This window comes from Podarcis filfolensis (genome assembly GCF_964270895.1).
Source record: "Podarcis filfolensis genome assembly, chromosome: 15".
NCBI lineage: Eukaryota > Metazoa > Chordata > Lepidosauria > Squamata > Lacertidae > Podarcis > Podarcis filfolensis.
The window spans coordinates 9,417,127-9,440,649 of NC_139618.1; the positions used below are offsets into that span (position 1 = coordinate 9,417,127).

Sequence of the window (23,523 nt, forward strand, 5' to 3'; positions counted from 1 at the left end):
CATGTGTGTGTACATGCAGAGCCCTAATTAAGAGAGGATATTTGAAGGTCTTAAAAAGTAGAGACATCACCTTGCCAACAAAGGTCCGTATAGTAAAAGCTATGGTTTTCCCAGTAGTGATGTATGGAAGTGAAAGCTGGACCATAAAGAAGGCTGATCGCCGAAGAATTGATGCTTTTGAATTAGGTGCTGGAGGAGACTCTTGAGAGTCCCATGGACTGCAAGAAGAACAAACCTATCCATTCTTAAGGAAATCAGCCCTGAGTGCTCACTGGAAGGACAGATCCTGAATCTGAGACTCCAATACTTTGGCCACCTCATGAGAAGAGAAGACTCCCTGGAAAAGACCCTGATGTTGAGAAAGATTGAGGGCACAAGGAGAAGGGGACGACAGAGGACGAGATGGTTGGATAGTGTTCTTGAAGCTACCAGCATGAGTTTGACCAAACTGTGGGAGGCAGTGGAAGACAGAAGAGCCTGGCGTGCTCTGGTCCATGGGGTCACGAAGAGTCAGACACGACTAAACGACTAAACAACAACATTTGAAGGTCTATTATACAAATTCATTTTCTCTGCTCCAGAGAAATGGGGAAAAAAATCAACTTATGAGAAAGAGGAATTTGACTAAGCCCAAGGAAATAACACCCCAATATTACTAGCTGTTCTACAGTAGAACAGTTTGCTTGGCATGTGGTGAGCTATTCTACATGAGAAGTTTTTGAGCAGAGACTGGATGGCCACGTATCAGGAATGGTCTACCAGTGGATTCCCTGCAATCTGAGATCCCTTTTATCTCTATTAATCTGGCTTGGTTCTCAAAGGAAGGTGAAGGGGAATAACAGCAGCAGTTCACTCCAGTTGAAGGATATTTCAATTCACTGTAAAGTTGTTAAACCCATCTGCTGAAAATCCAGCTTGTCCTTGTCTGGTCCAAGCATAGTAGTAGTGAGGCTTAGCGCTCTGTTTTTAATGGGAAGTGCCTGCAATGACGAATTGGGAAGGCGAGTGCTCCTGACAGTGATTAAGGGAAAGTTTAAAGCTTGCATTTAGATAAATTGGTTGGAAAATCCGATCCACACACTCTTTTCAAATATGATTATACAAACATCATTTGCATAAATATTATAATTAAAATTCTGCCTACAGCGTAATGATAAAAAAGGAAGCTGAGAGAAAATGGTATTAAATGATCAAGGGAGAAATATCTGAAATGCCACTGTGTGATGTTCTCAGCTCTCTGTTAAATAAGTAATTTATTGCAATATTCTCAAACAGAAAGGAAATTAAGCTTGATCCTGAAGGCCTTATCCTCGATGGTTTGATTTTGTTTCATCGGCTATCGTAACTTTCAGGCAGAACACCCAAAGTATCAACATAACTACCTTAAATTGGAACACTGGATTACCTTTAAGAGCTTTTCAAGTTCTGCATTGTCACCTACATTGATGAATCATGACTTATGATTCATGGCTTACGACAAAAATTATTTAATAGTGGAGTTTGACATTGTAATGTTGACATATTTAAAGTGGATTCGGGGCTTAGAGATTAAAGACTACCATGTTCAGGATGCTAATAAAATTGACTCACTCTCTGGCGTCAAACAATCCACTTTCTTGTGGTTCTCGTTTCTGAGATCAGTCTCCTTTTTTATTCAAGTCTTTGTATACATAAATATATACATACATAATTTTATTTGTATGCCGCCTTTCCACAGTTCAAACTATGATGAAGGCAGCTTACAATATGAAAAAATATATAACTACACCATAACAAAAGTAGTCATTAAGCAAATACTCAAGCAAACTGAACAGTTCCCACATAAATCACAATAAGATCTATACTGTACTAAAGATACAAAAAAACCAACAATCAATACTTCTAAGACACAGAGAGGTCAAGATCCTGCGGCTTCTGCTCTGCAGTCACACATTGTGAAGTTTTTATTCCCAGGTATAAGAGAGTCTCCATTTTCTCTGCTGGATGAGCCTCTTCCACTTTTCTTGCACCTCTGATGACCCAGGAAGCAGAGGTCCATTTGCTAAGCAGCAAGGTTAAATGGAGTTTTCTTCTCTTTGTTTTTTTAATAGATTATGCAACACAGCAGCCAAACGATGACAATCCCGAGTGTAATGTAGACCCAGAAATGTGTGCATCCTGAACCTGAAACAGGTATGTTAACGAAGAATTGAAGCACGCAGGATTCATTTTGCTGATAAACAAGCTGGTACTCTCCAGCAAGTCCTTCACAAGCATTCTTGATAGCAAGGCCGCTGTCAGATACATAGAAGTGCTCTTCATGGCTTTGCTAGGACTCTGTATCCATGACAGGTTTTTCTTCCTTGCTTTGAAAATCCTTTAGCTCTCCATCTCTGGTGATGGTAATGAGCGCTGCGTGAGCCTCATCCACCTCCTACCGCTGTACACCACAAAACAAGTGGGTTTCCAAAGATCCCTGTTGAATTTTTTCTCCTTTTTTTAGTCAGGTCCGGTGCATGTCTCCTTGTGAGTGACTTTGTTTGGGTCTGCAGGGGCTCAGGAGCCAGTGTGGTGTAGTGGTTAAGAGCAGTGGACTCGTAATCTGGTGAACCGGGTTCGCGTCCCCGCTCTTCCACATGCAGCTGCTGGGTGACCTTGGGCTAGTCACACTTCTCTGAAGTCTCTCAGCCACACTCACCGCACAGAGTGTTTGTTGTGGGGGAGGAAGGGAAAGGAGAATGTAAGCCACTTTGAGAATCCTTCGGGTAGTGATAAAGCAGGATATCAAATCCAAACTCTTCCTCTTCCTCTTCTTCTTCTTCTTCTTCTTCTTCTTCTTCTTCTTCTTCTTCTTCTTCATCTCACAGCGGGGCTTCTTCATCTCACAGCGGTGCTCTCACCACATCTCATGGAACTGGGAATATCCTACAAGACCCCACAGGGGGCTGAGGCCTTTAAAAGACCCTGGCCATAAGAGTTGAGGGCCATTTTGCCCTATGAGCTTCACACCCAGCCACTCTCAGTGATAAAGTCTCACTGGGCTACTTGGATCATTGGTTGACAGGCCCATAGATCAGAAAGACACCTCTGAACTGTTGGAGCTTCTAGGTGATCCATATGCTTACATACTCTTCAACATTTCTCTGATGAAAATAGGGAGTCCTATTCAACAACAACAAAAACAACAACAACAACATCCTATCTGATTGCGTTGCCCCAGCCACTCTGCGCAGCTTCCAACAACACACACACACACACACACACACACATATATATATATATATATATATATATATATATATATATAGTAACATAATAAAACATTTAAAAACTTCCCTATACAGGTACACCCTTCAGATGTCTTTTGAAGGTTGTCTGGTTACTTATCTCCTTGGCTCGGGGGTCACATAACCTCCAACATTTCTCCGATGAAAATAGGGATGTCCCAAGGAAAAGCGGGACATTTGAAGTGTATGTTGCTGTTGTTAATTTTGCTGTCTGGTCTTTGACCGCAATAAAGATTGATTGATTGATTGAAAGTGGGACATTCTGGAATCAAATCAGAAACCGGGACAGCTTCTGTAAATCTGGGACTGTCCCTGGAAAACAGGCATACTTGTAGGGTCTGCTCTTATCTAGCGTTTGGTTTCCTCAGAATGAGTGACAGTGGAGACTGTGGTGTCTTTAGGATATATGGTTTATTTTCACATATATACAACCTGAGCCTACAATGGAGGGGCTCACAGCATTAACACCCCAAGAGGGTCTTACTTCTCCCATAGCTGCAGCCTTGGATTTCAGCAGAAATCAGGCATGACTCTGTCTCTCAGCTGCCCAACCTGCTTCCTGCTCCTAGCTTCTAGCTTACACACCAAAACTCCGGCCCCTGTCCTCCTAACAAGCAGTGAGGTAGAGGTAGGGGTGGCCCACCCACTGCTATTTTTCTAGAAAAAGAGTTGCTGGAACTCACTATAAGATAATGCTTCCCTTGTCCTCTTATTATGGCAATGACCGCTCCCCGCATAAAACGGGGGGCGACCTTTGTGTGGACGCACACAGCCCCTGGATCTGGAGCGGCTCCATCAGCATAGGCTTGGCTTCGCCTTCCCTCAGGTGGGATACCTGGAGGTCTCCGCCTACCTCAGTCAGCTGTCCAATCCCACCTGGGGGAAGCGTTGCCAAGGAGATCAGGCCAGATAGGGAAGGGATTGCCTGCCCACACAATAGAGGGAGGATCTTACCTGGGAATCCTCACTTGGCTCCAGAGCTTCTCCCACCCTACCCACCCTCAGTTAATGCATTATTTTGCAGGTTAACTTTTCTTCATAGGTTTTGCAGGTTAACTTTTCTTCACAGGTATGCGGGCGCTGCTACGTTAAGGTCGCTGTCAAAGGGCCGGAAAGGAATTTCCCTGCATTGGCAGGTTTCACCTTTCCCGTAGCAAAACGTCACAACTTTGGTGGTATCAGGCCTTGGGCGGAATCCTTTTGTCCATCTTCCTCTTTGCAGCGGCGATACCAGGGTTCCCCGTTAAAGGGGTTTCTGAAGGGAGGCTTTGACCGTACGCTGAAAGGTCATCATTGCTCTCCCCTGCAGCGGCGGCGTAACGGGGGCAGCTATCTCTGCTTGAACATATGTTCTCCAGAACCGGCCCATCCCCCACACAAACACTGGATAACCCTGATGCTCCCTAGGTCCCCGGCTGGGGACTGGGGAGGGAGAACGCCCAATGCCTGAGCCAAGGTCTACCCACATTTGAAATTTAATAAAGTTGTGGCCAATTTAATCCCATAGCACGTTGTCTTGAGTCATTATTCCACATGACAGGGGGACCGCTCGGGATCTGGGGACTCCGCCTGTCCACGCAATGGCTCCCATCTGAGAGGTGATGGAGCTGAAAAAAAGCCCTAGGCCCACCATTTGCTCTCTGGGCCAGAGCCACTTCCTTTGCTTAATAATCTATACTTTCCTTAATCTTCCTTTCCTTAATAATCTATACTTAGGGAGACATTACTGTTAAGTATTCAGTGGTCTGTGTTTGCCTGAGCTTGAATCTAGACTAAGGATTCTGAGCCCCTGTGTTCTGATTCAATACAAGATATCCAATCACAGAACATTTCAGAATTTGGGCCTCTGCCATTGGCCCTTAAACTCTGAGTTATGATTCGCAGCTTGGAAGTTTAGACAGCCAATCATGTTGGGAGTGGGAGTGGCCCAGGCCTTCAGAAATGTATATAAGCAGTTGCTTTGCTCCTGTTGTCCAGTTTTGTTAGTTCAATAAATGTTCTTGCTGTTATCACTATGTCTTGCTTTGTGGGAACCCACCTACACTTCAGTTTACCAAGAAGCTGGCCTGGCTGTTTCAACAATGGGATCCTCCATTAGGTTTTAACCATTGCAGGATCCAGGAATTTTTAAACCCAGCCAGATGGGTGGGGTATAAATAATGAAATTATTATTAATATTAGAAAGGACTAAAGCATGCGGCCTACCCCCCCCAACTCACAACACAAAGCATGGCTAATATGCTGCCAATCTGCTGCCAGGTTTAAGGTAATCTATAAGGCTCTATACAACTCAGAACCGTGCTACTTAGAGGCCACCGTCTTCCTTAGAGGTCACTGTGGTCTGCAGGGCAATTTCTTCTGCAAGTTCCAAAATATATCAGAAACCTGCTCCATAGTAACTTGGAGCAGGGCTTTCAATTTGTCAGCCCATTTCGTGGAGTAGCGTTCCTGTCGAGATACGAAAGGCACCGACTGCCTGCACTTTTCAGGAAACAATGGAAGACATTTTTCTCCTGATGAGCTTTCGCAACTGGATAACTAGGTCTCTTACCAGGGGGCTCTGCTTCACATTGTTTTTAAAGGTCATTCGCTCTTGTTTTCTGTGCTGTTTTATTATACTGGTGTACATCACCTTGAGGCACATATATGGAAGGTGATTAATAATAATAAGGCAGGAATGGAAAAATCATATTTTTGGTAAGTTTGATATTATTTGCCATGAATGTTCTGTTATTCCAGAACTATGTCCTTCATGCTGAATTTATCCTTCCATTTCTTTGGAAAAAAATATGTTATTATTTTCTTACATAGCAAGAAACAGTATTAGAACAAAACCCACACTCCCACCCTTTCTGAAGATGTGAGGTCAGCCAACCCACCCAAAAAGTGACTTTTTGTTTCATTCTCCTTACTATTTTTAGTTTAGTGGATAATATTTTCTAACAGGGTTAATTGCCAGGCATTTTTATGCCATGTGGTCGTTGTCACACCTTCTAAGGATTTCCAATATCTAGCTAGTACTAGCCTGGGTGCTAATAAAAGCTGGTCAATAAGATCCTTAAAATGCAGATTTATATCGTCCCCTAGGTAATGATTAAGTAAAACCAACTCTGGGCTTTTTGTTTTGTTATTCCAGAGTGATGTCCTTCATGATGAATTTATAAGGTTTCCATTTGCTGTTGTTTCTTGATGTGCTCTGGGACTCAAGCAGAAGCAACTGCTGGGCTGAGTTTCCTTCTTTGGGTTCAGTGGAACTATTGCTTGCATTGCTCATGTTTCAAACAACTTATTGATGCATTTATTAGCTTTCTATGGGCAATTGCTGCATTGTTTTGTGGTTCCAACTTAAATAAATATGGTTCACTTTTAACCGTTGCACACTTTTCTTCCAACTAAGCTTTGTAGAACCCAAAGAGGCAGAGTTTACATCTACTAAGAAGTCCCACTGTATTCCGTGGGATGACTTTCAGGTAAATGCATTTAGGGACAATTTTCAGTCAATTTTCTGAAATACTCTGGTGAGTCTCCTTCTTCTTCAGATTGTGCACACTAATTCGGTTGCAGATCTCATGCAGAATGCTGTTAGATGACTCCCAAAAAGAGCTTCAATCAGGAGCTCATTGTCTGAGCAAAACCACTCTTCATAAGGGCATCTTCTTGTCAGGGACATGCTAAAATGTAAGATCCATTTCCTCTTCAAAACATGCAGTAGGCATGATCCAAATCACAGCTGATGAGTTATCTCAGTGGCTCTAATGTTAGATTTTGGGGTTGCCTACAGAAAGTGTTGGTAACTGACAGTTGGTTCAAAACAGTGGCCAGGTTGTTTACCAGGATATACCATAAGAAATGTACTTCACCATGTTGAAAGATCTTCTCTGGCTTTCAGTTTCTTTGGCTGGGGGGTTCAATTCAAGATCACAATTTTCTTAAGCTCAGAACCTCCTTATCCCACACAAATCTGCTGACAGCTGATGATCTGTGCAAGATTCTTCTACTTTCAGATGTCTGGTGGGAAGCTTAAGCTACAAGTGACAAGGTCTTTGGGGTGAAGGTGCCTCGACTTTGGAATGACATAGTTCCTCAGCACCTACATTACAATCTTTTAAGTGCCAGCTGAAGGTTCCTGCTTTCTCCAGATTTGACTAAAAATTAGTTTCAGATCAATTTGGGCTGTTATCATTGTATTTCAGTCGCTGCTGATTTTTTAGTACTTATCTGTAGTAATTGCATACATATTGCGTGCTTTATTTTGTGTTAAAATTTCGTATGCCGCTTTGTATGGAAAATTGATGAGGTCAGGGAAATAAATAAATAAGGAATTTTGCATTCTAAAACATCTAAAATGCTTATCCAGGTGTCCGTGTGTATAGCATTCAGTGATTTAATTATTCAGCCCAAGTTTCATGTCCTGTTTCCAGCATTCTGTTCTTCAGAGATGGGGGCCCTGTGGCCCTCAAGATGTTGTTGGACTACAACAACCATTATTCCTGGCCAATGGGCACGGGGGTACGGACAGTGGCAACATCTAGAGGGCCAGAGGTTCCCCAGCCCTGCTGTTACATGGAGCCTCCTTAGATTTCCAGTGTTCTACAACTATCTGTTCACTGAAGGAGATTTGGAGAAGCATTCTCCATCATCCCTGTTCCTGGATGACTTCCACTCTAAGTCAGGCTCCTTCAAGATACACATACACACAGAGAGAGATAGAGAGAGATAGAGATTTTGAATGTAAATTTACTTGCATCCTGTTTTTTCTTTTTCCTCCTTAGAGTTCAAGGGGGTCCCATGTGGTTTTCCATCCATGCACTTAGCTGAGCCAGATCTGCATAGCTTCTGTGAGATCGTTGCACTGTGTGCTTTCAAGTCATACCTCTGGGGCAAGAGCCAGCTCTAGGTCTTTTCTGGGGGGAAAAACCACACACCTTGGAAGGTTCCTCCTGTGTGGTTGGACCTCTCCCACCATTTTCCATTTTGCTGCAATTGGTTTATTTTGCACATTCCAGGACTATTTTGCACAAGCCTGTGTTTTGCTTTCATGTGGAAAGAACAACAACGAGCAATGCAGTCCATTGGATCTGAAAATTCACAACAGGAAGCAGATTAAACATACGAGTGAGTGAGGCTCACCGAATTCCATGGGATTTATTTCTGCAGAGATATGGATAGGAGTGCAGCCTTAGTGCATATAGTCTGCCTTTGGCAACAAACAACACTTAGAAATAAGAAAAGAAAGCAGCACCTGAATACATGAATGGCTATGTTAAAAAAAAGTGTATTGCAAAGCAGTCACATAACAATTAACATATAAAGTTTGCTGTGGAGAACAAAGGTGCGAGAGTCTTTGTAACAGCAGTGGGGATCAGATGGGCAGGCAGAAGGAAATCTGATTAACAGTCCATTTTCAAAGGATTCCTCCAACATCCCTAGTGGGTTGAGCTCTTCCCACCTCATTTTTCTTAGCAACTATAAGCATCAGCAGAGCAATGTCAGATGGATCCTGTGAGTCACTCTGGTGTAAAATGCAACTGACAACAACACACCTGCCTGGGACCAAAATGACAGTTCAAAATTCACTGTAAATAAAAATGTAAGAACATAAGAATAGCCTGCTGGACCAGGTTGATGACCCATCTAGTCCAGCATCCAGTGGCCATCCAGATACCTGTAGGAAACCAAGGAGCTGAACATGAACACAAGAGCCCTTTCCCCATGTCATGTTTATCTTTCACTTCTTTGGTCATTATTTGGACGGCAAGCAGCTGGGACCTTGCAGCAGGGCAGGGAGAACTCAGACCTGTTTCTTCTTCCTTTCCAATCTCAAAATGCACAACTGTGATGCAGTCTGTTGTTTACCTGAATGAATCATCCCGGGATTCAAGCAAGGAGATTTCAGCCTCCAAAACAGCACTCAAGTCAACATTTGTGTACCGCTATGTGAGGTTCGGGAAACATCTGGGCAGCAGGAAGGCTGACACTTTGTATTCTATCCATGGGTGGAAGCAAGCATGCGGAAAGCAGTTCCTTTGTGAGATTCAGAAAACAAACAAGGGGGGGGGGGACTTAAGAAGTGCCTTGCAGGATTTAGGCAAAAGGCCCATCTAGTCCAGCATCCTGTTCTCACAGCAGCCAACCAGATGTCCCAGAGGAAGCAGGAACTGAGTGCAACAGTGCTCCCCATTTGTGATTCTCAGCAATTGGTATTAAGAGGCTTACTGCCTCTGTTGTAGCTAGTAGCCATTGACAGGCTTATCTTTCAGGAATTTGTGTTATCGTCTTGTAAAACCAACCAAGTTGGCCACTTCTTGTGGGAGTGAATTTAACAACTTGAAAAACAACAACACCTTCCTTTTCTCTGCCCTGAATTTTCACTGGATGTCCCCAATTTTAGTATTCTAGCAAACTTCTGTCTACATACGTTCTCCACATCATGAATGATCTCCACCACGTTAAAAAAAAAATCTCCCCTATACAGGGCTGCCTTCAGATGTATAGTTACTCATCTCCTTGGCTCAGGGGTCGCATAACCCTCCAACATTTCTCTGATGAAGATAGGGGCATCCTAAGGACGCAGGTGGCGCTGTGGGTTAAACCACAGAGCCTAGGGCTTGCCGATCAGAAAGTCAGTGGTTCGAATCCCCACAACGGGGTGAGCTCCCGTTGCTTGATCCCTGCTCCTGCCAACCTAGCAGTTTTATATATATATATATATATAATATTTATTAGAATTTTACAAAAGCATCAGTTTACAAAATACAAAAGAGAACATATGAAAAGAACAAAATAATAAAAAAAGAAAACCTAAAAAAATACCTAAAAAAGAAGAAAAACAAATAAAAATACAAAATACAAAAAACGAATAGGTAAAAGAGAATTAAGAACAAATCCATTTTTTATAACTTTATGCTCATTAACTTGTTTCCTTGACCTCCTCACACCTCCCCTTTTTGTATTCCCATTTAGATAATCAAATCAGCAAATCCTTACCCTCTTTCATTTATCTTAACTCTATATCTTAACATATTAAAACTCTATATTTTCATCCATTATCAATTCATTTTTGCATATTCTTATTAACTTTGTTGCTAATACCCCTATTCAATCCAATCATCATTTTAACATTCATTAATTTTACAATATTTCTGTAGATAGTCTTTAAATTTCTTCCAATCTTCTTCCACCAACTCTTCTCCCTGGTCTTGGATTCTGCAAGTCATTTCCGCCAGTTCCATATAGTCCATCACCTTCATCTGCCACTCTTCCAGGGTGGGTAAATCTTGTGTCTTCCAATACTTTGCAATCAGTATTCTTGCTGCTGTTGTTGCGTACATAAAGAAAGTTCTGTCCTTCTTTGGCACCAATTGGCCGACTATGCCCAGGAGAAAGGCCTCTGGTTTCTTCAGGAAGGTATATCTAAATACCTTTTTCATTTCATTATAGATCATCTCCCAGAAAGCCTTAATCTTTGGGCACGTCCACCAAAGGTGAAAGAATGTACCTTCATTTTCTTTACATTTCCAACATTTGTTATCAGGCAAATGATATATTTTTTCAAGCTTGACTGGTGTCATGTACCACCTATATATCATTTTCATAATATTCTCTCTTAAGGCATTACATGCCGTAAATTTCATACCTGTGGTCCACAACTGTTCCCAGTCAGCAAACATAATGTTATGACCAACATCTTGTGCCCATTTAATCATAGCAGATTTAACCGTTTCATCCTGAGTGTTCCATTTTAACAGTAAGTTATACATTCTTGAAAGTATCTTAGTTTTGGGATCTAACAGTTCTGTTTCCAATTTTGATTTTTCCACCTGGAAGCCAATTTTTTTGTCCAAATTATAGGCCTCTCTTATTTGATAATAATGAAGCCAGTCTTGCACTTTACTGCCAACCTAGCAGTTTGAAAGCACCTCAAAGTGCAAGTAGATAAATAGGTACCGTTCCGGCAGGAAGGTAAACAGCGTTTCCGTGCGCTGCTCTGGTTCGCCAGAAGTGGCTTAGTCATGCTGGCCACATGACCCGGAAGCTGTATGGCGGCTCCCTTGGCCAATAAAGCGAGATGAGCATTGCAACCCCAGAGTTGGCCACGACTGGACTTAATGGTCAGGGATCCCTTTACCTTTACCTAAGGAAAAGCAGGACATTCCAGGACTAAATCAAGGACTGTCCCTGGAAAATAGGGAGCCTTGGAGGGTCTGCAAACTAGGCCACTCAGCACCCAGCCCAAATTTCTTAGCAAAGCAGTATATGACGACAGGGTCTCCCTCTTGTGACCGGCTGTGCTGCAGCATTCTGCACCAACTGCAGTTTCTAGATCAAGCACAAAAGAAGCCCCACATGGAATGCATTGCTGTATTCCAATAGCTAGACAATTTAAGGTGACCCTCCAAGCCAAACTAGGCAGGGATTGGGTCCAATTTATTCAGTCATCCTGGAGGTCAGTGATTAGGTCTGTCTGCCTATACTGTACGGCTCTGGGCCAGGATTCAGCTACTGTGTCTCTCATTTCATAGAGCCCTACAGTTGTAGAGTCAGGAGGGATCCAAAGGACCATCTAGTCCAGGCACCCCCAAACTTGGGTCTCCAGCTGTTTTGGGACTACAATTCCCATCATCCCTGACCACTGGTCCTGTTAGCTAGGGATGATGGGAGTTGTAGTCCGATGCCTAATCTAGTCCAACTCCCTGCAATTTCTCCAATCTTAAATTCACTTCTCCACATTTCTGCCTCAGTCTGCAATTTATTTATTTTAAATTGCCTTCGTGAAAATTTACTGGCATTTTAACTGCAAATCTCTCAAAAGATACAATTTTTTAAAATAGTGCTTCAAACCTCTGCCAATGTCTCGTGGTTGATATATAAATTTTCTATCCATCAATTTTCCACCTCCCCTCCCTGCAGCACAGCCTGTAATCAAGGCAATCACCCCCCTCCCCAAGAACATCATTATCTCAATCTACATTCAGAACTATTAATACAGATCATCTTCTCCTATTTATTTAGATTTGATACAGATGAAAAAAGGGCTTAGCTTAGGAACATCATACATTTGAAAACAAAAAGCTTTTAAGAGTTGCCATCTTCCCCCCCCCCAACCCCCCCCCAACAAACAACCACTTGACCCTTTCAAGAAATAAATAAATTAGCCGCAGCTGCTGAATTCTCTTAATTAGGTCAACAGGCACACCAATGAGAGGTCTGTTGTCAATACATCTCTGCTTTTATCGGTTTAGAACAAGCCATGTTTGTTTCAGGTAAGTGGTTTTCAATAAGTAAGGCACTGAAAAGAATGGATTGGGTTTTAAATTAAATTAATACAGTGCACCTCTATACCTGACTGTAAAGTTTTCTGGCTGTAAAGCTACTCCCTACTCAGAGTAGACACACTGAAAGTAATCCGCCTAAGTTAATCATTTCTGTCAATTTCACTGGGCCAACTCTGAGAAGGATTAGCATTGCATACGACCCACTGAATTCAGTAAGACTTGCTTTCAGGTAAGTGGATGTAGGTAAAGGTAAAAGGTAAAGGGGCCCCTGACCATTAAGTCCAGTTGTGACTGACTCGGGGGTTGCGGCACTCATCTCACTTTATTGGCCGAGGGAGCTGGTGTACAGCTTCCGGGTCATGTGGCCAGCATGACAAAGCTGCTTCTGGCAAACCAGAGCAGTGCATGGAAACACCGTTTACCTTCCCGCCGGAGCAGTACCTATTTATCTACTTGCACTTTGATGTGCTTTCGAACTGCTAGGTTGGCAGGAGCAGGGACTGAGCAACGGGAGCTCACCCTGTCACGGGGATTCGAACCACCGACCTTCTGATCGGCAAGTTCTAGGCTCTGTGGCTTAACCCACAGCGCCACCCCTAAATATAGCCTGTGATCCAGTACTCAGATCCAGAAACAGTTCGAGACTCCAGACCAGGCCCAAAGGGGACCCCTACATACAGAACACCTACAGGAAACAAAGATGGCAGATAAATTACTTTCCAGAAATAGCCCAATGAATGTATTTTCTTATCAAGCACCGTTTCATCTCAGACACCTTAAGAGATTTACTTCACGTGGACGTGTGTGTGTGGAAGGGTGTGGAAACACCCTTAAAATAAATTTACATTTAAAATAAACTGATATGTGGCGCCTTTGAAAATAAAGGCAGTTTCCTCAGTCCCTCTCTCTCTCCCCCCCCACCTTCAAGGTTTCAGAAAACATCTTCCTTCTGAAGATTGCTTTCCTTATAGGAGGAGGGGGGAAATTGAACAGCAGTAAAATGCTGGTTTGTTGGAGCAAATGGAATTTTAAATTGAATTCTTATCAAATTAGCCATTCATCAAGGTCATGCAATATTGCGTGAATGACCTCTGTGAGGCATCTGCACTCTTGCCTTGCTGCAGTCGTTGAAAACAAGGGTAATTCTAATGTGATTGCTGTGATGGAGTATTGTGCGATATGGGGACTGCGTTTGTGATGCTCGGGGCTTTAGCAACATCTGCGGGTACATCAGTACTCAGAGGACAACTGCCTTGCTCTCCAGAATGAAGAGAAGCATGAGCTCCTCTGAACGGCTTTCATGCCTCTCCCATGATCCCTAGGAATAAGCATAAGAACATAAGTGGAGTCTTGCTAGTTCAGCATCCTGTTCTCAAAGTGCCTTATGCCTCTGGGAAGCCTGAAAGCAAGACCTGAGCATAAGAGCTTTCTCCCCTTCCATGGTTTCCATCAACGGGCATTCAGAAGTATACTGACTCGGACAGTGGAAGCAGAATGTTAGTGGCTGTCACTGCCTCCGGGGGAGCAAGTTCAATGGTTCAAGTCTGTGCTGTGTGTGACGAAGGACTTTAGTTTGTCATTCATGAACCTTCCAACCTTCAACTTCATTGGATGTCCCCAACTTCTCTTATTATGGGCGCAGGAGAAGGTGAAGCATGGAGGCTTCCAGAATTGTCCTTCTCTGAAGTTCTCAACAGATCTGGCAGATTTCCAAATCAACTGGCATTGTGGAATCAACAATTTAGGAATTCTTTATTGCTTTATTTATAGCATCCAAAACATGTTGAGAGCATTGCTATGGGCTTCAGTTCCCTCCACTCTTTCCTGTCTTTCCATGGGCATATGGAGAACATTGTGTGTGTGTGTGTGTGTGTGTGTGTGTAATACCTGAAGGAATGCTTGGAACAAAATCCAAATCCAGCTGCAGGTGCTCCACATCTGGAACTGCACTTTTCGAAATTGTCCCAGTTGAACCTGAACTTAGGAGAAGAAGAATTCATGGAAGATCACGCCAGAGGAAATAAAATAAAATAAAATAATATAAACAAACACAATGGGGGGAAATCCTCTCACTCCCGGCTGTGAATCACATCACTGTATAACATGCTTTCTGCTTAAAATAATTATAGGTTAGATCCAAGTCAAAATTTCTCTGGAGCCATCCCCACGAATAACATTTCTGAGAGCTTCCTTTTTGTCCCAGAACATCTGTGGCAATTGCCCTATGTTGGCCAGGTTGTCATCACACTTGCTCTTGCCACTTGCAGAGGCAGCAAACACACACACACCATGAATGAATGAACACCCTTAGGCAAAAAGAGCAGAACAGAACTATGCTATTGCCGCTGATAATGGCAAGACCCACCTCTAAGGACCAGTTGGAGATTTCCTCCCCTCCCTCTGGAGAAATTTGGTGACATGCTCTCCCTCCTCATACAAATAAGAGTGGAGAATTTCAAGAAACTATTTGACAGGGGCAGTTTGCCTCCTAAATACCAGTAACTCATAGCTGCCAATGTTTCCCCTTTTTAAAGGGAAATTCCCTTATTCCGAATAGGATTTCTCAAAAGAAAAGGGAAAAGTTGACAGCTATGCAGTAACTGGGAATCACAGGAAGGAAGAGCACTGTTGCACTCTGGACCTGTTTGCAGGTTTCCCTGGCATCTGTTTGGCCACTGTGAGAACAGGATACTGGACTAGACGGGCCTTGGGCCTGATCCAGCAGGGCCCCTGAGGTCCCTTCTCAGTCATGAACTCACCACTCTCAAGATGGTTCTCTAGTACCATGATTACTGTAGATTGTTTCCAGCTGCTACAGACAAACTGACAATTGATTAGCAGGATGGACGAAGCAGAGAGGGGTGGGCTTCTTGCCCCCAGGCACCTTGAACCCTCAAGCCTTCTGGCCCCCCAAAGGAAGCTTGCAACATGAATCTCCTGCTTCCTTTTTTTGTTTGGTTTGGTTGTTTTGCTTCCTGATGGATTAACTCCAACTCCTCCGCCACAACCATTACCCAGTAACAAAGATATATAGCAGCTGGAAAGTGCTTTTGGAAACCTTCCCAAATAGCAAAATAGTAGCATATTTGACAAACTATTTCAGAACACATAATAGAGGAGATAATGATAATTAGGCGAGTGCTTTATGCCCAAATGCTCTTGAATGCCGGAAAAGAAAATACAATATTTTCAGTCAAAGATAATTGAAAAGATTATTTGGCTTATCTAAAATAAGTTCCCCTCCCAAGCCTCTTCACATCTGTTACATGGATTTGTGCAGATGCACGAAATGGTACTGCTGATTCAATGCTTGTGTTTATCGCCTGGGGGAACTAGATGTGGGTCTGAATTTGAGTGAGGTGTGAAGGTCCCCTTGAAGGGAAAGGGGTGCATTGCTTGGCTGGGTTCTAATCTGGGGGTGGGGTGGGGATAAGATGGACTGAAATTGTGGTTCTTTAGTGTATGGGTGGGGACCGATAACAAGGGCTTAGTGAAAAGATCAGGCAGCCAAGAGATGCACATTTGGAAAGGACTGGAGTCACCAAAATAAAAGTGTATAGCCCAATGGTGAGATTAAAAGGTAAAGGTAAAGGGACCCCTGACCATTAGGTCCACTCATGGCCGACTCTGGGGTTGCGGCACTCATCTCGCTTTATTGGCTGAGGGAGCCGGCATACAGCTTCCGGGTCATGTGGCCAGCATGACTAAGCCGCTTCTGGAGAACCAGAGCAGCGCACGGAAACACCATTTACCTTCCTGCCGGAGTGGTACCTATTTATCTACTTGCACTTTGATGTGCTTTCGAACTGCTAGGTTGGCAGGAGCAGGGACTGAGCAACGGGAGCTCACCCCGTCACGGGGATTCGAACCGCTGACCTTCTGATCGGCAAGTCCTAGGCTCTGTGGTTTAACCCACAGTGCCACCCGCGTCCCACAATGGTGTGATTACTCAGAAATAAATCCCAATGAGTGAATTGGAGCCTGTTCCCTAAGGAGTGTGTGTAGGCAGTAAGTTCTGACTTGTTAACTTGGGAGAAAGTCAGTCAGCAGGACTTCTGAATAAAAGGTAAGCGCACTCCGATTGCTCACAGCTTAATGCGGCAACCCCAAGATGCAGTACATGAAGAGGAGGAATCTTGCCGTTCCATGCCCATTTCCTAGAGGTATGTCCCAGTGATTTCAGTGGGCCTCACAAGATGAGAGGTAGTGTGGCATAGCGGTTGAAGTGTTAGGCTAGGACCTTGGAGACCAAATGTCAGGAGCTGGAGTCAGGCATAGGTCAGCAATGAAACCACAAAGAAACAGAACAGCTCACGGTGAGTGCTCACAGCAACACTTCTTAGTAGGTCTTGCCCCAATGAAGCAGTTGCAAGGAATGAAGGTTCCCACCTTCCCACCACTCTCTAAGTCTCCTTCCCCAACAGTCTAAGGCTTGTCATCTTGCCTCTCAGTGCTCCACTCTCTTCATTTCCTTGAGTGTTCTGGGGCACCGAGGGGGGAGGAGGGGGCTGGTTCCAACAGAAAGGGGGACTCCATGGTTTCTTCAGCAGCCTGCCTCATCTCTCTCTCTCCTGACACCCCTCTTTTCCTGCCTCTGAGTCTGGACTGCTCTCTGCCACAGTCTCTTCCTGCTCACTAAAGCCTGTTGCCTCTTCAGCTTCCGGCGCCTCCTTCTACCAGTCAGCTCCCTCTTCTCCCTCTGTCCACGCATCATTATCCCAGCACCAATCCCCTGGCCCTGAGCCTTCTTCCTCTGGGGGTTCCCTTGGGGGGTTCCCCAGCTCTGCATCCAGCCAGTCCATGACATCAAAGTGAATGAATTTTATTATTCCGGTCACAGACCAGTTCCAGCCCACAAGCAATATCAAGGAAGTAATAAAACACGAAAGGGATACATTTGAATTTGCAGTTAGGTATAACAGGGACAATACAGATATAGCAACAGTTAAAAAACATATAAATTAAAACTTGGTTACTAACATATAACCTAAAATTATCATTTAAAACCTTAATCATTATGATAGCACAGCTTGTTCCCTAAGTTTTAGGCAATCACACAGAATTTGGCTACCCTTAACCTTGGCATCGGGACGCGGGTGGCGCTGTGGGTTAAACCACAGAGCCTAGGACTTGCCGATCAGAAGGTCGGCGATTCGAATCCCCGCGACGGGGTGAGCTCCCATTGCTCGGTCCCTGCTCCTGCCAACCTAGTAGTTCAAAAGCACATCAAAGTGCAAGTAGATAAATAGGTACCGCTCTGGTGGGAAGGTAAACGGCATTTCCGTGCGCTGCTCTGGTTTGCCAGAAGCAGCTTAGTCATGCTGGCCACATGACCCGGAAGAGGTACGCCAGCTCCCTTGGCCAGTAAAGCGAGATGAGTGCTACAACCCCAGAGTTGTCCACGACTGGACCTAACGGTCAGGGGTCCCTTTACCTTTTTTTTTTAAATGATTTTTATTAACCGGCCAATCAAATCAAATCACATCACATAAATTCCGAATTAAAAAACCGAATTTTAAATTTTGTTGAGGGGACCCATATTTCAGGATCCGAAAGGGGATTCTGATCATCTTCTTGCTACTGCGTTAATGTCCGAAGCAGTCCAAACAAAGTTCATAATTCTATCCAGTCTTATCTTGCTGTTTCCACATCACATCTTGTTCATATATTTTCTCTTTTTTCTTTATGATCTCTTCTGATAGTCTCCTTAAGCCGATAAACACCAATAATAATCCTGTGTGAATTTTTCCGTTCTTCCAATCCTCAAATCGAGATGGTTTCCATATATCATCACCTTCATAGATAACATCGCTCTTTCCATCATTAATTACAGAACTGTTGCTCTTAAGTCCCTCTGAGGAGTTTCAACCACAATATAAAAACAGCTCTATTTCTCTATTTCTCCTCCCAGACTTAAGTCCTCCGACACACTTCCCAATATGGCGACGGCACTTTTAACTGTGTCATTCCAAAGCCCTTATACATTCCACGCTCTTCTTAAAACATGCTTTGGTTCGAAAGTTTATCTCCACACAGCCTTAAATCCACAGCTTAAGTCCTTAAAACGACATTTCTGACTTGTGAGGGGGGGGGGGGATTCTTGTTTAATCACATAAAGGAAAGGAAAGAAAGTTTTTTCCCCCTCCCCCATCAGTCCCTTTGCCATACCAAGTCTTGGCGTATCTTCTCATGATTTATACTTGTTCCTCCGACCCGTCTTGTTTTATCAGAGATCTCTTCTGTTAGCAGTCTTTACTCCCCCTCTCCTTCCTTGAAATACGTGCATTCGCTTCATCCAAATTGTTTCTTTTGAAGTTCTTGCAGCTAGTGGCATGGATCAGAGACGGCGTCCAGGAGCGCCGAAATCCCACAGGAGGGCATTGTGCCTAGTGCCCCCATCTCCACAAATTTGGGGGTGGTATAGGGCACAGCAGGCAAGGGCAGTCCTCCCCCACAATCCTGGGGGGGGGGTAGGGAGGCTGGGTCGGAGAGATGTTATTGTCGGCCGTCTTCTGATGCGCCCCTAGTGGCCCCTTGTCCCTTTACCTTTTTAACCTTGGCATCAAAGTTCAAATCTGTGCTCAGCCATGAAGCTCATTGGGTGTTCTTGGGCCAGTCACCATCTCTCAGTCTAACTGTCAGGACTGGCAGGACTCTGATGAGTGTGTGGTGGGGGCAGGGGGGGCAGGAGATTGACCCAGGATAGCAGGGGCAGCGACGTATGCAGTGTTTGGTGCTGCTTACAATGCGGGAGGCCAGGGTGGGATGATGAGGAAGGGTCAGAGCAGTCAGAGATGGAGGTGGGCACGTGAAATGTGTCGGAGGTGGAGAGAGAGGCTGTTCAGGCCAGTTGAATCCCTGTCATCCTCTGTCCTGCTGTTTTCTAGAACCAGGAGGTACTTGAAGAAGGAAGAGCAGTTATGACTTCAGTGTAGCAGAAACCTCAGGTTGCATGCATGCACCCCATCAAATGAGGGTACATAACCTGGGAGTGGGGTGTGGGGGTCCCACTGTTGCCATAACTCCTCCATGGGGCACAGACCTGGGGCAGCTGCCCAGACTCTAGAAATGTGTGTGTTTGTGTGTGTGTGTGTGTGTGTGTGTGTGTGTATGTATCTGGGGCACCTTAGGAACTGCTGTAATCCTTCCTTGGTTGAGGGGTGCTCAGGACCTTATCCTGCCTCACAGGGATGTTGCGAGGGTAAAATGGAGAGCAGGGGAGAACCATATATACTAACGTGAACTCCTTGGAGGAATGAAGGCTTAGAAATGCAATGATAAACAAACAAACAAGCAAAACTTCATTCAGTTTCAGATGCTAATCTACCTGCCAGCCCCTTTTAGAGCCTCAGCTCAATGCACCGAGTTAATGAGTCCTGCTTGCCCAAAACAGGATGTCTTCAATATGAAGCTGCCTGGAATGACCTGTAATTTGTTTTCCTTATTCCAGCTCAGCTTGTTTATGTTATGTGCAAAATGCATCCATCCTATTTGTGGTATTTATCTCCAGGCTACTGCTTGCTTTACCACATCGCGAAGAGTTAGCATCGCTCTTGATTTCCCAGGAGTAAGAGAAATCCATGTTCATGCGCTTATAAAGGTTGACTTGTGAACAAATTCTTCTACAGGGCAATTTCGGATGCTCCAAGTGACATTTTAAATTCTTCAGATCTCCCCCTCCCCGTTCGGTTTTACAAGAAAATGTTGATTCTCTGGGACTCACATGCTAAATGAAAAAAGCAACTTTCTTGCAAAGAGAGCAAGGAACATTTTTAGGGCATGTATTTTGGTCCAGCAATATCTATATGTTCCCGAGGCCTTTCCATAGGTTGTAAAGGGCTTCCTTAAAAGCTTTCTTAAACCCAAATGTATTAACTTATCTCCAGAAGGCAAGCAGGGAGAGATTCACCAGAGCCACCAGTTGAAATGTCCTGCTTCCTGTCCCTGCTGATGTTCTTTTAGATGGAGTTCACAAATAGAACTTACTGGCATTCACAAAATGCAGGCACGATCAAACATTCCCTCTGCTAATTGCTGCCCCATTTCCAGGTGGTGAAATATATGGTTATTTATTTATTTATTTATTATTTGCAATATTATTTATAGCAATGGTTTTTTGTGAGGGCACAGAAAAATTCTCTGAAAGGTTTCTCCCCCTTTTATGGTTAGTCTCATCGCTGCTGGTGGGGGTAGCTGGAAGCTTGTGTGTGTGTGTGTGTGTGTGTGTGTGTGTAATTCGAATATGAGATGACTTGATCTGTACCTCCTGGAGTAATGCGATGCTCAGAATGTAATTATCCTTTGAATTTTGCACTTATCTGACTCAATTTTCACAAAATACATATTAAAGCATCACACATATGTAGGGTGCATACTTCCCTGGGAGTAAGTGCCCTTTGAGCTGGTAGTTTTGAGTAGATAGTGATGGCATTGAACTGTTCAAAATTCACATTTTGTGTAAGATTACACACAACAATGTGAATTTTGTGAGATAATGCATAAAAATAAGCATTTTAATAATATTTAAATACAAAAACGTTGAGCAATTTTCTTTTTTCTTTTTGTAAATGTGGGTTGGTTACACACACACAAACACACACACACAGTATATATACAGTATATATATATATGTATAAAAGTGTAGATTTGGTGCAGAAATAAAGGGAGTGGACATATGAATGAACGTATCTGAAAGTGGCAAAGACTAAACATAGATTGACCCTTCCATCCTTATTGGCATCTAGGGATATAAGAAGGCACTATTTTCTATCCCACCCTGTATTTCTTGCATTCCGCACTGTCTTCTTTCTGCTGCATTTCTTCTTCCACCAAGAACAAAGTTGTTTTCTGCCTGCTGTGGAGAAATCACTTAACTTTTCATTCCCTAAATTCCCTAAATTATGTTGTCATTACATTATTCCACCCCATTCATTTCAGCACAAAGGAAACACAGTGCAGATGGGATGGGGATACAGTCATATCTCGGGTTACAGATGCTTCAGGTTGTGTTTTTTTGGGTTACAGACCCACCGAAACCTGGAAGTACTGGAACGGGTTACTTCCGGGTTTCGGGAGTCGTGCATGAACAGAAGCACCGAATCACAACCCGCACTTGCACAGACATGCTGCTGCGGGTTGCGAACACTGCGGGTTGCGAATGTGCATCCTGCATGGATCACGTTTGCAACCCAAGCATTCATTGTATAACCAGCTGCATATCTTTGTGGATGTGTTTCCCAGATTGCTTTCCATTCCAAATGTAAGCGAACACTAGCCATCCTTGCTCCCATTTCTGTTTTTGTCAGAATTCTGCAACATCCCTCCTGGCAGTTGACCCTTTCCTCCCCACACAGCCCCAGACAGAGTGCACACATAGCACAACACCTCCCCACACAATAATGCCCCCTGAACTCTAACAGTTTTGTGGCTCCTGAATTTCACCTCAGCCCCATTGTGAGTTGGAATGTCATTGTCTCCTGCCTGCCAGGTCTTCTCCTGCTGATTTTAATGGGCTGCAAAGTTCGTAGCTAAGCCAAAGCTTTCACCAGGCTATAGAAGCACATATGGGGAAAGAAATATAGATATTTTAGTCAGTACGCTCTCTCTCATATCAATCACTAAGAAAGGGGCTATGGGGATGACTAAGATGAAGCAATACAGCAATAACTCCTCAAAATGTCAGCCGCACTGACTGCACATTTTACTCAGAACCATTAGCAGGGGAGATAGATTATCCGTAAGTGCTAATATGGCACAGCAGAATATAAATATTTATATTAATGTGCACCTTTTAGTCTTTTATTAAAAGGTCAGAATACACACACACACACACACACACACACACACACACACACACACACTTTAGTGCCCTTTCGGTTGGGAATTTTAAAATGGATTTAAGCCTCTACTTCAATGTTATAAGAGAGGGTGAAATAGAACCTTAGAATTTCTTGTTCCACTGGAGATTTTACCTATATCTACCAGTGGCATAGCATGGTGGGGGGCCCAGGGGTGGTTGCCCCAGATGCAAAATTGTTAGGAGTACATTTCAGCACTCGGTGCTGCCTCAATACAGCTGTGTACTTCCATCACTGGGTTCCATTGAAAACAGCTTCTCTGTGTGAAGCAGGAAGTGACCTCTCCAGACAACGCAACTCTTCTTTCCTTATCTCTGTGGATGTGATATCCTGGGTGATGTGGATGCTGTTAAGCAGTTGAATGCATATGAGTACTCTGCTCATCTCCCTGTCTCCCTCCTACTCAACTTGTGAGGCCCCGGGCACTGGCAACCCAGGCAACCCACGCTATGCCACTGGTATCTGCACACACATAGGCAAGGGGAGGCGGGGATATCAACCATTCAGCAGCAGATTTCAAAGAGCTAAGGCAAGAAGTTGTTTCTTTTCAACATGGCTGAGCAAATGTAGGAATACCCATGCCAATTTCACAGTTCTGTTTGCAAGCAGTGAAAAGGGTCCCCGCTTTTGACAACCGGGGTCTTGCATAGGTTCATCCAACTCACCTAGCAGGTAGTGACTGCAGTAGCAGCCATTTCCTCCCTGCCCAGCACTTCTTCTTCTTGTTTATTAAATTTCGATACCATTCTTCTCTCAAAGATCACATGATGGTTTACAATATAAAAACACAAAATGCACAACAACAACAACATAATAATAATAATTAATAATAAAAACTATGTACACACAGGGCCCACTACCAATCTGCTTGTAATGCAAAAAAGTGAGTTCCACAGTTTAACTATAAACTGAAGATGTGCTTTTTTGGGGGGGGGGGTCTGTCCTGAATCCTTCATTGGATGTGTCAGGGAACTGCCATCGGAGCCAAGAGTGGAGGTAAGGCTCCCCAACGATGCAGGAGAAGGGACCAGCAGGGAGAGAGAGAACACTTCCTTTGGGGAAGGAAATCGGCGTGACACCAGGAAGAAAGGGGAGCAGGGAAGGACTTCGGAGACACGGCTCCAA

At 43.9% G+C, this 23,523-nt stretch overlaps 2 long non-coding RNA genes across 3 annotated transcripts in view; one reads left to right on the forward strand and one right to left on the reverse strand.

The window, feature by feature from the left end:
* Positions 1 to 23,523, forward strand: part of LOC310750233 — a 54,561-nt gene that overhangs the window by 25,860 nt on the left and 5,178 nt on the right. Inside the window, exon 2 of the long non-coding RNA XR_014542001.1 lies at positions 2,091 to 2,172. This is a non-coding gene — a long non-coding RNA (uncharacterized lncRNA). The remainder of the gene's footprint in view (positions 1 to 2,090; positions 2,173 to 23,523) is intronic.
* Positions 1 to 23,523, reverse strand: part of LOC310750226 — a 44,606-nt gene that overhangs the window by 10,977 nt on the left and 10,106 nt on the right. The window contains exon 3 of one of the 2 annotated variants that reach the window (XR_014541993.1): positions 21,692 to 22,090. The exons of the other annotated variant lie outside the window; for it this stretch is intronic. This is a non-coding gene — a long non-coding RNA (uncharacterized lncRNA). Of the gene's footprint in view, positions 1 to 21,691; positions 22,091 to 23,523 lie in introns of those variants that run through there. 2 annotated transcript variants of the gene reach the window in all.